Source organism: Nicotiana tomentosiformis, chromosome 7, assembly GCF_000390325.3.
Source record: "Nicotiana tomentosiformis chromosome 7, ASM39032v3, whole genome shotgun sequence".
Lineage (NCBI taxonomy): Eukaryota > Viridiplantae > Streptophyta > Magnoliopsida > Solanales > Solanaceae > Nicotiana > Nicotiana tomentosiformis.
The window spans coordinates 7,897,968-7,908,855 of NC_090818.1; positions in this window are offsets into that span (position 1 = coordinate 7,897,968).

A 10,888-nucleotide genomic window follows, 5' to 3' on the forward strand; every position below is an offset into this window, starting at 1 on the left:
AATGAGAGTGCTATTTGTTCATCACTAATCTCAGGTAGGGGTGGACGTTCAGGCAGTTCAGATTGAATATGAAAATTTCGGTTTGGATTTTATGTTTTCGGACTGAATAAATGACAATCCAAATTCAATCTAAATAAGCTCAGATTTTATCGGATTTTTTAAGTTCGGTTTCGAATTAATCGGTTTGAATATTTTAGATTTTCGATTTTGAGCTTATAAGTTGAGATGTTTCTTCTTTTTATAAAAATGAATATCCAAATAAACTACTCGTGTTAAATTGCGTGAAAGGTTACTCATTCTCACCGCAATCATCCAAATAAAGTATTCAAGCAATGAAATTATTATCAAGGAAATGTAACAGAGACATCAATATGGCTGGTAAGTGTTGCTCCCAAACGCACACGCAAGTATACGTGATCGACAAGTAATATAGGATTGTAAGTCCAGATATCGTACCCATATGGACTTGTGATTAACTATCAACTAAATTAAACTAAGACAATTAATCTACTCAAGCAATTTTCTAAAGTATGAATATTTAACTAAAATTAATCTAGAATAGTAAACTATGAAATTAAAACTAATCTAACGCCTATTCAAGCTAATCTAACGCCTATATTCCTATGGAATTAGAATTAACAAGAACACTTTAATAATTCCTGTATAGTAACCAAGCAAGACGATTAGGTATATTCCTATCCTAACCGCAAATCCGCCCCCTCTCAGAGTTAAGATCTTACTCTACTCAATATTATATGCAATCTAGAATTCCCTCTCCCGAGTTCAATCCTAGATTCGTAGATAGTATTCAATTGGTGATCAATCAATCAAATAATTAAGCGCAAGATTGAATAAATAAACTAATATGATAAAATAATAAGAACAATTCAAGATTCAAACTACAACGTTCATGTAGCACCTAACAACTCTAGAACTAATAAACTATGAGATTAAAGGAAGAGTAGAGAAGAAAAACTAATTAGAAGCCTCCTCCAAGCGTAGTGTGTATTTCCCCACGTGAATTCTCCTTCAAAGTATGTTAGATCCCCTCCAAATTAGGTGTAGACTTCCTTTTATACGAGTTGGGGGAGGGTGGGGGATTTTGGGCCGAAATAACCTTGCCCCGAACGAACTAGGAAAAGTTTCCACTTGACGCTGTAGGCAGAATGTTTCACGCCAATTCCTTCAAATTTTTCTTTGCTTTGCATCTCTTCTTTTCTCTTGTCTTCCACCCGGGGGGGACAAAACCCAAAGGGTGTCCCCCCTTTTTTATTCTTTTAATTTTCTTTCTTTTTATTCCGTGTTTTATTCAATTTTGCTCTAACTCTCTTCATCTTTACACTGCTTTATTTTTATACAGTTAAATATAATATTAAGCACAAAGTAATATAATTAACACTCAAACGACGATTAAAAGTACTAGAATGTGAGGCATCAATAATTAAATATATGCATTTTTTGCCTAATATCACAACCCCACACCTAAACTCTTGCTCGTCCTCGAGTAAGCATTAAACCCATTCTCAATAAATCAAGCCTAGAAACTCCACCACTTCGATTGATACTAACAATTAGGCCCTATAGCAACTCAAACCATTAGATATACACTTCCTGATCATCGTGCAAGATATACAAGTCACAAACAAACAACAAACTTCTAACCTCATAACCTTAGAGAGGGACTCTAACTCACCAAATTTAAGCTCGCTCACCTACATCATCTATCTATCATGAAACAAGTGCCCTCACAAGAATAAATAGTCCATACACTCAAATCAAAGAACGAATATAATGTAGGGACTTAGCATCAACGAACAACTCTCGTACTCACAAACGAATTCACATGTATGCACAAAGAACCATAGGCTTGCCCATTATGTACATCTTTACTAATTAAGTATGCTTGAATAGAATCAAATAGGACTTTAACGGGTTGTAATGCTGGCTAAGGGACGGGTAGGAGAATTATATAGTAGTGACTTATATTTCCCTTAGCACTTTGCACTCTTAGACCTCATTACCCATTATTTTTTACTCTTCACTTTATTTTTCATGCCTCTCTTCATCAATTATTTCACATATATTTCCCTCATATCAAGAACGTTTATTCTTTTTTTTTTTTTTTTAATTTTTTTGTTTTTTTTTTCATGTCACATTCTTTTCAAGAAGGCCTTTTCATCACTTTGCAGCGATCGTTGGTCACCATTTTTTTACTTAATCATCCCTTTATTCAGTTTTATCAATTAATATTACAATCTAAGCAACAGTGCTCAAGGAAGCAGGGTGCAAAAACTAGGGATTCAACAAGAGGATCAAGGCAAAAATACGGTTTCCAAATAAAAGGCTACAGGCTCAAAGGGCTAACTAGTGGTATAATATCTGAAAAGGCTAAAATTCACAAGACATATCAAAGAAAGCCTATCATCATCTTCTAAATAGAGCAACACTTTTATTTCGCTTCAATAACATGCAGGGCAAGTTCTAGACTAAGATGCAAAACATGGAATATATGTAAGAAAAGCTCACCACACATGGCACAAGTATCAATCAATATGGATCAATTCTACTCTAAGACAGACAAGGTCATAGCGAACGACAAAATAAAAATAAGCTATATACAAAGTCGCAACCTTGAGCTTAGGTGTCAAAAAGTATGCTATTTTATTCATTACTCAAACACTCAGAGGAAAGTACTACTCAAGCTCAGGCCTAAATATGCTAATATCAAACAAGTAACAAAAGGTTTTCTTCTCCCTCTTTTTCTAATCCTAAAAAAAATAACTAATCCTAAAAATAAAAAACTTACCCGGTTCAAGTTACATCCCCTGAAAAAGAACCGATGCACAAATAAAAATCAAGGGGGATTATTACCTAACTAAAACTAACTAGAACAAAAAAATTTTATTTTATTGGGCCTTAATCCCTCACGAAAGCTGTCCACAAAATCCATCATCAGGAAAAGTCCCAATTTTCAGAATTTGTTTTTTCGTTTTTTTAATGTTTTATTTATTTATTTTTATTTTTAAACAAAAATCACTACACTAAGAAGGAATACTACAACTAAGTTAGGACAACACAGAAAATCACTCAGATAATTTTTTCACCCCACACTTAAAATTGTGTAATGTCCTCAATGCACACTGTAAATAACAAGAGGGTAAAAGAGACTCCCTGGTAGGCCAAAGGCCGAAGCATTAACATCTCACGGGATACTCAGACTTCTCCCAGATATGATCCCTTGTGCGGGTACCTCACACTCAGTTTCAACAGCATGCTCGCTTTTGTACTCGCCTATTGCCTTTGACTCCATGCTCCTATTCCTACAAAACACACAAAAAAAAAATACTACAAAAAGTAAAACACAATAAAAAAAATAAACAAAAGAATAGAATTGGGTTGCCTCCCAACAAGCGTTTGATTTAACGTCGCGGTACGACGCCATCACTTTCACCATTTTTCCTTCCACTTTGAGGATATAAATTGCGCCCCCAATTTTACATCAACTTTTCTGTCACGTTCTTGGGGCGATAGTGTGAAAATAAATGAACCAAGCAATAGGCATCACATCTTGCATTTCTTGGCCTTTAAGTGAGGATGTCATTTTGTCTCCTTGACATTGTAAATTTCAGAATATATGCACTTTGTTCCCCATCCATTGACTCCTCCATATGCTCAAATGAATCAATTCTTGTGTCACCAACCAAGCACAATGTTGAAAAATGGTTAGAATGAGATCCAATGCGCTCCAACTCTAGAATCGCTTCACTTTTGACATCATCACTTTTACACACTTCGTCTATCTTGGCATCATCAACAAAGCTTTGGTCGAATAGTTGGAATTCCTCTTTTTTCTCCACAATAATTGATTGTAGGGCATCAGACGCCTCAACCTTTTTATTCAATTTAGCCTGCAAGTCATGGATATCTGAGCCAAATTGGTCTATCTCTTGCCTGAGCTTAGTTCTTCCTTCTATCAGTTATTCTGTCATATTTGAAAGACCATCACGAAGAAACTCATGAGATTTTATCAGTTGAGCTTGTCCCTCTAGCCAAGATTGGCTCACTATATCTGCTTCTTCAAAATTATCTTCTGGTGGGAACTCGCTCTCTTTAGCCACTTCGTCCGCCTCGGCCTTCATTCTCATGATTGTTGCACTAATTCTTTGTATAGCCTTTTGATTTTCATCTTGTTGCTCAGCTACTTGCCTCATCATGTCCATAATACGGACAACACATTCCTCATCCTCCGCTTCATTGCTCCTATAAAACTCATAAACATTATTAGAAACATCATAATAAGAGCTCCGAGAAGGATAATAAGAATTAGGACAACCATCCCAATGGCTACCTTGACAACCACACACATTATAAAAATTCCACTCATAAGATTGAGATTCACAATTTTGCCGCAAGTGTGGTCCTCCACAATATGGATATGGATCACCAAAATAAGAATAACCAATATTCGACCAATTCTCGTTCCAAGATGCCATGTGAACAAAGATAATAAAATATTAAACTAAGATAGAATAAATAAATAAAACTTGAATAGACAAAAAGTAAAAATCTAATCTAGTAGAATAGTTAATTTCTAAGTCCCCGGCAACGGCGCCAAAAACTTGTTGCTCCCAAATGCACACGCAAATATACGTGGTCGACAAGTAATATAGGATTGTAAGTCAAGATATTGTACCCATATGGACTTGTGATTAACTATCAACTAAATTAAACTAAGATAATCAATCTACTCAAGCAATTTTCTAAAGTTATGAATATTTAACTAAAATTAATCTAGAATAGTAAACTATGAAATTAAAGGAAACAAGTCTGCAATCTTAGAGATGAATTCAATGGAAGAAAATATTCTAGAGCTATGGGTTAGTTAACAACCCCGTTGAGTTTTTCACTTAAATCGTCTAATTAATTTATTTGGTTTATTGGTTGACAGCGTTAATATTGCTCGTAGCTTTCTCCCGAAGTACTACTCACCTATTCAAGCTAATCTAATGCCTATATTCTTAGGAAATTAGAATTAACAAGAACGTGTTAATAATTCCTGTATAGTAACCAAGCAAGGCAATTAGGTATATTCCTATCCTAACCGCAAATCCGCCCCCTCTCAAAGTTAAGATCTTGCTCTACTCAATCTTATATGCAATCTAGAATTCCCTCTCTCGAGTTCAATCCTAGATTCGTAGATAGTATTCAATTGGTGGTCAATCAATCAAATAATTAAGCGCAAGATTGAATAAATAAACCAATATGATAAAATAATAAGAACAATTCAAGATTCAAACTACAACGTTCATGTAGCACCCAACAACTCTAGAACTAATAAACTATGAGATTAAAGGAAGAGTAGAGAAGAAAAACTAATTAGAAGCCTCCTCCAAGCGTGGTGTGTGTTACCCTACGTGAATTTTCCTTCAAAGTATGTTAGGTCCCCTCCAAATTAGGTGTAGACTTCCTTTTATAGGAGTTGGAGGGGGGTGTTTTGGGCCGAAATAACCTTGTCCCGAACGAAATAGGAAAAGTTCCCATTTCCAGCGTCTGGCCTGACGCGGTAGCCAGAATGTTTCACGCCAATTCCTTCAAATTTTGCTTTGCTTTGCATGTCTTCTTTTCTCTTGTCTTCCACCTTGGGGGGGGGGGAATCCAAAGGGTGTCCCCCTTTTTTTATTCTTTTAATTTTCATTCTTTTTCTTTCACGTTTTATTCAATTTTGCTCCAACTCTCTTCATCTTCACACTTCTTTATTTTTACACAGTTAAAATATAATATTAAGTAAAAAATAATATGATAACACTCAAAAAACGATTAAAAATACTAGAATGTGAGGCAACAATAATTAAATATATGCATTTTTTTTGCCTAATATCAGTAAGAAAACAAAACTAAAATATCACTTTCACCAGACACAAGTGTTAGATTTAATAAGGATATAAAATGATATCAACAATCAATCTATAAATAAATAATTATGCCACCATTTTATCATGGAAAATATCATGCACGTGATTATGTTTGTTGACATAAGGAATCAGGTTAAAAAATTCAATGTTAGAGCTCAATATTCTTAACATTACCGTAGTTTCCTCATCCCTCTAATGTATAAGAAGCAAGGAAAACAAATACAAAATTGAAATGGGATCTTTTCCTTTTCTTTGTTCTTTGTTTTATTATGCTGTGATTTTGTGATTAACTGAATAAATATAAGTAAAAATATATCAATGAGAGTGCTATTTGTTCGTAACTAAATCTCAGGATTCGGAGTCTCGGACTTTTCTTAATTCTTTTTCTAGCAAGTACGTCTCTGCGTTTCCTAGGCCCCTACATTTTGGTGTCTCAACAATTGCGGCAACATTTATTTGTTTAACACTTTAAATTCACATTTGGATGTATCAACCATGCTTCCAGAATATAGAGGTCTCGGGTTTGAGTCCCTGGGTATAGAGTTGACTATGTTAGGGAGCGCTTTACCCCCTATGTGGATTTTCCGGCGCGAATCCGAATTTAATCTGGCCCCAATATGAATACCGAACACTGGAGGAGAAACAAAAAAAAACATGCTTCCAAAAATGTGAGGTTTGAGGTTTAGTTTCCAACAAAGACAAAAAATACTAGGTTTATTGTACTTTGTGCGACGTTATTAGTAATGTTAATATAAATTTAATGTTAATATTAATCTTTAAGGTCAAACCCAACGAGTTAAAAATTCTTGATCTGCCTGCCTCTACATACTTCTCATCCTTAAATACTAAGCTTTTCCTCACCAAATTTAACCTGTCAAAACATCATTGAAATGCCATCTAGAGGATCTTGAAAGATAAAGAGAAATTAATACAAATCAATGATCTGAAAAAGCTACTAGATAGGCCAAACTAGCATTGACAAGTAGTTCAATTTTTTTTTTCTCTTTCTTATTGAATGGTTCAAACATTATTAACATGATTAAAAAGTGCTTCTCATACTCATTCCGTGAAACCACATATTAAGAATTTAAGGTTTAGGGTTTACTGTTTACCTTTCATGATCTTTGTGCGGCGTTAATAGTAATCACTATTAAAAAAATACGAATTAGCGACAAATAAATTTTGTAGCTAAACAAAAAAAATCGACACTAATCCTATTCAGCGACGAATTAGCAATGAATTATCGAAAAATTATGTTAGCAACAAGTAATTTAACGATAAATTAGTGACAAAGTTCGTAGCTAAATGTTAATACAAATTAAATAAGAGCTGTGAACCATTCTTTTCAAAACTTATATTCCTTCGAAGTTCTCTTCACACTTTAGGAGTAGATAAACCAGTCTTTAGTGTAGAAAATTAAAGCATTATCAATTGTTTCTCAAGTATTCTGTTTGTTTGTTTATTTCCTTTTAACTCTCTGGCCAGTTTGAACTTTGACTTGTTCATTCAAATTAATTGCTTGACATGACATCGGCAACTTGAGACAATAACATCCCACCAATTTCAGAAAAAACACAATATATTATGATCAGATTTTTCTTACGAAGGTTCTTTATACGACAAGTACAGTATTTGAGACTTTTAAATATAAAATATTACTAGAAGATATAGGCATAGCTATGACTGCTTACTTACATAATCAATAAGATACATGACAATTAAAAAATCTCGAATTCCTTATTTCATTTACGAAAATATTCCTACATACCTTTCTATTATCGTCTATTGTTTAATCTTGTCCTTCGCTATACTACCTAGTGACAGTTAAAATACGTGTGATTTGGCAAAGAATAGGGTGCAAATTAAACAATGCTAGCTAGCGCGGCATAGTGGCCGATGTAGAGTGTTGTCGTTGGGTTCCCCGGAACCAAGTAACTTTTGCATAGACGCTTTATTAAGAAATTATCTAAATATTTATAAATATCTAATTGTGAACCCAGTTATTATTGTATATTAATTTGAAATTACATGATAGGAATTCATAAACTTCAAATTCTAGATCTGCCTTTGCCAGCGCTACATGTATTAATTAGGTAGTAACTCGTAAAACAACAAAAGGTATGTTCACTAAAAAATGATGCACATGTTAGGAACGAATTGTAAAATGATAAAAGATAGGATACAAATCGATCGAGGATTAATGATATACATTACGTGTACAAAATGCAAACAACTCTGGGTTTAATAGAAATACTAACATTTATTAATTAAATGAAATTCCCTTGATACCAAATGCTCTTAGAAACTTTCTACCTTAGTTGTTCACTAGTCTTGGTTGTACAAGAACCACGTACCTTATTACCAAATATCCAAATTCCGGTTTGAATCGTTTTTTTTCCTTCAATTAAATATGACTCAACGGCGTGATATGATTTATTAATTACGATTTCTTGATGACCTTTAAGGTTTTGTTTAGTTTCCCACTGAGTCTCCGGTAACGTATTGAGGTTTGACTAAATCTGGAATCACGTTGTAAAATTTACATTGGGGAATAAAATGTTCCCTCACAAAAAACGACTTCATACTCAATGCTCGAACTCAAGACCTTCAATGAAGGATGGAATAATACTTATTATTCAGTCACATCCCTTATCCGTGACCTTATAGGATTTCATGAAGCTATGCTGTGCGGACTATCAAAATGTTTTCGCACCTGTATCGAATCCTTTAAAAATATACTAATTTTAAAGGATCCGTCATATATTCAATGATATTTTTAGAGAATTCGAGCTAACATGTATTGACAAAGGACAACAGAGCAGTATAACCTATATTTGAGGGGGGACCTTCAGAAGTTCTGGTTAATACACAACTATACGTCAGCAAAACAAACTATTTTTTTCTAAGTACACAACTATACGTCAGCAAAACAAACTATTTTTTTCTAAGTAATGAATCCTTTCTCAATCTTCTAGCAGGTATGAACCAGGTCAGAAGATGGAGATGCTTCGACTAGAAGAAAGGTATACAATAATTTAATTAATATATAAAACTTGTTAAAAAATTTAATTTACATAACTCAGTTGAGGTTATGACTTATTGGCCATGGAACTCTATTTACAATGGGGCAAAGATCATTTTTAGCCCGCGGTCGAAACTATATATATACACACTTCATTGCACCATTATTCACCTCTCCCTAAATGTCAACGAATGGTGGTGTTACATATGGATAGATACACACACATATATAGGGGTAATATTATTTTTAGAGTTTTGATTTTAAAAAAAAAAGATGAGTATATATATTGAACAACAACGAAAGGCGATATCTAGAAATTTATTTGTAAAAAGTCAAATAAGATACTTATCAAAGGACTATTTATATGCAAATCAGACATTATGACATCAGACATATTAAATTCTTCCAACTTTTTGTCTATTTTATTTTTGTTCATAAACCAGCAAAGAAAGAAAATAAATAAAAGATGAAGAAGAATACAAAAAAGTATGCAACAAAGTAAAAAAGAGAAGAAATATCTGGCTTGACTTGACTTGGAGATCCCAAGCTAGAAGTCATCTGGTCCACATTGAGGGCCAACATATTAATTCTTTCTGCTGAATTTAGTGTCTTGTGAATTGGTCAATCTCTATCTTCTATATTTCTTTTAATGTTTTTTTTATGTTCCATCTGCTTTAGGTCACGACTAATTCGGCTTTGAGCTGGAAAGTCGTATATTGAGGGGATAAAGTGTTTCATATCAAAAACATCTTCATATCACGACTCAAACCTAAAACTTTAAGGAAAAATAAATACTTACTATTCCACCACCACTTTAAGAAGATCAATGTCAATATATCTTCAAGACAAATCTCGAATGTTTTTAATATACTTGACCTATTGCAATCATAAAGGACTTTGAGTTTTTCTTTTCTAACTTTGCATATTGTCCAAGTCAATGGTGTGCCCGCACTAGTGGACTACCACACTTGTTTATCAGAACTAAAAGCCCTAATTTTCGAAAATTCATATGTGACATGTCTCTTAACTTTCCAAAATCTTCTGGTATTAATGCATCATTATAACCCTTTCATGACTTCAGCAAATTTACAATAACTATTTTTTCTTCCCCTTTTTAGTTTTTTTTTCTTAATAACCATTCGGTAATGGTCTGATTCGGATTCACGCTGGGGAGACAAACCTTTAAGGTCAAAAGTCAAAAGTGTTACTCATGAGACAAGCGAAGGGCCACGCTTGTTAAACTTGAACTTCTACCCATGGATCAAGGGCAGCTCGGTGCATTAAGCTCCCGCTATACGCAAGGTCCGGATAATGGTCGGATCACAAGGGTCTATTGTACGCAGTCTTACCCTTCATTTAGGGTAAAAAATTCAAAGGTGGCACCAAAGTATCCTATTTGTTCAAATCATCCCATTAGAATTCTATATACATTGCTAAGGCTCGATATAATTGTACTTCTCTCGATATATTTGCAAGAGAAAATTAAGACTATGAGTTCTTAGATATTCAGGAAACTATTGGGATCGCTGTTTTATTTTTATTAAAGAAGAATAAAATAGACGATGCATTTTTCCAGTAGAATCAAAAGTTAGACCCAAACTTTTGTAGCGTTTAAAATGTGTTAACCATTTCTATTTAACTAATGCAGGTTATTATGCGCGACGACAAGAAAAAAAGTGTTTTGAAACTGAGGTAATACATAGTTAGAATTCCAATTGTATGTAGAACAATTCAATAATGATAGTGATATTAATTTGAAAATTTTCATACTCTGATAGACTTTAAATCTTTTTTTTTTCACCGGATAGAATTTAAAACTGACACTTTCAAATTGTGCACCTAAGTTTCATAAATGACTCGAACATATCAATCGAGTACTTAACAAAGTCATTTTTGAATAATCAACAAAGTTAAATAAGTATGGAATCAGCTAGTGATACTTGAATCAGCATAC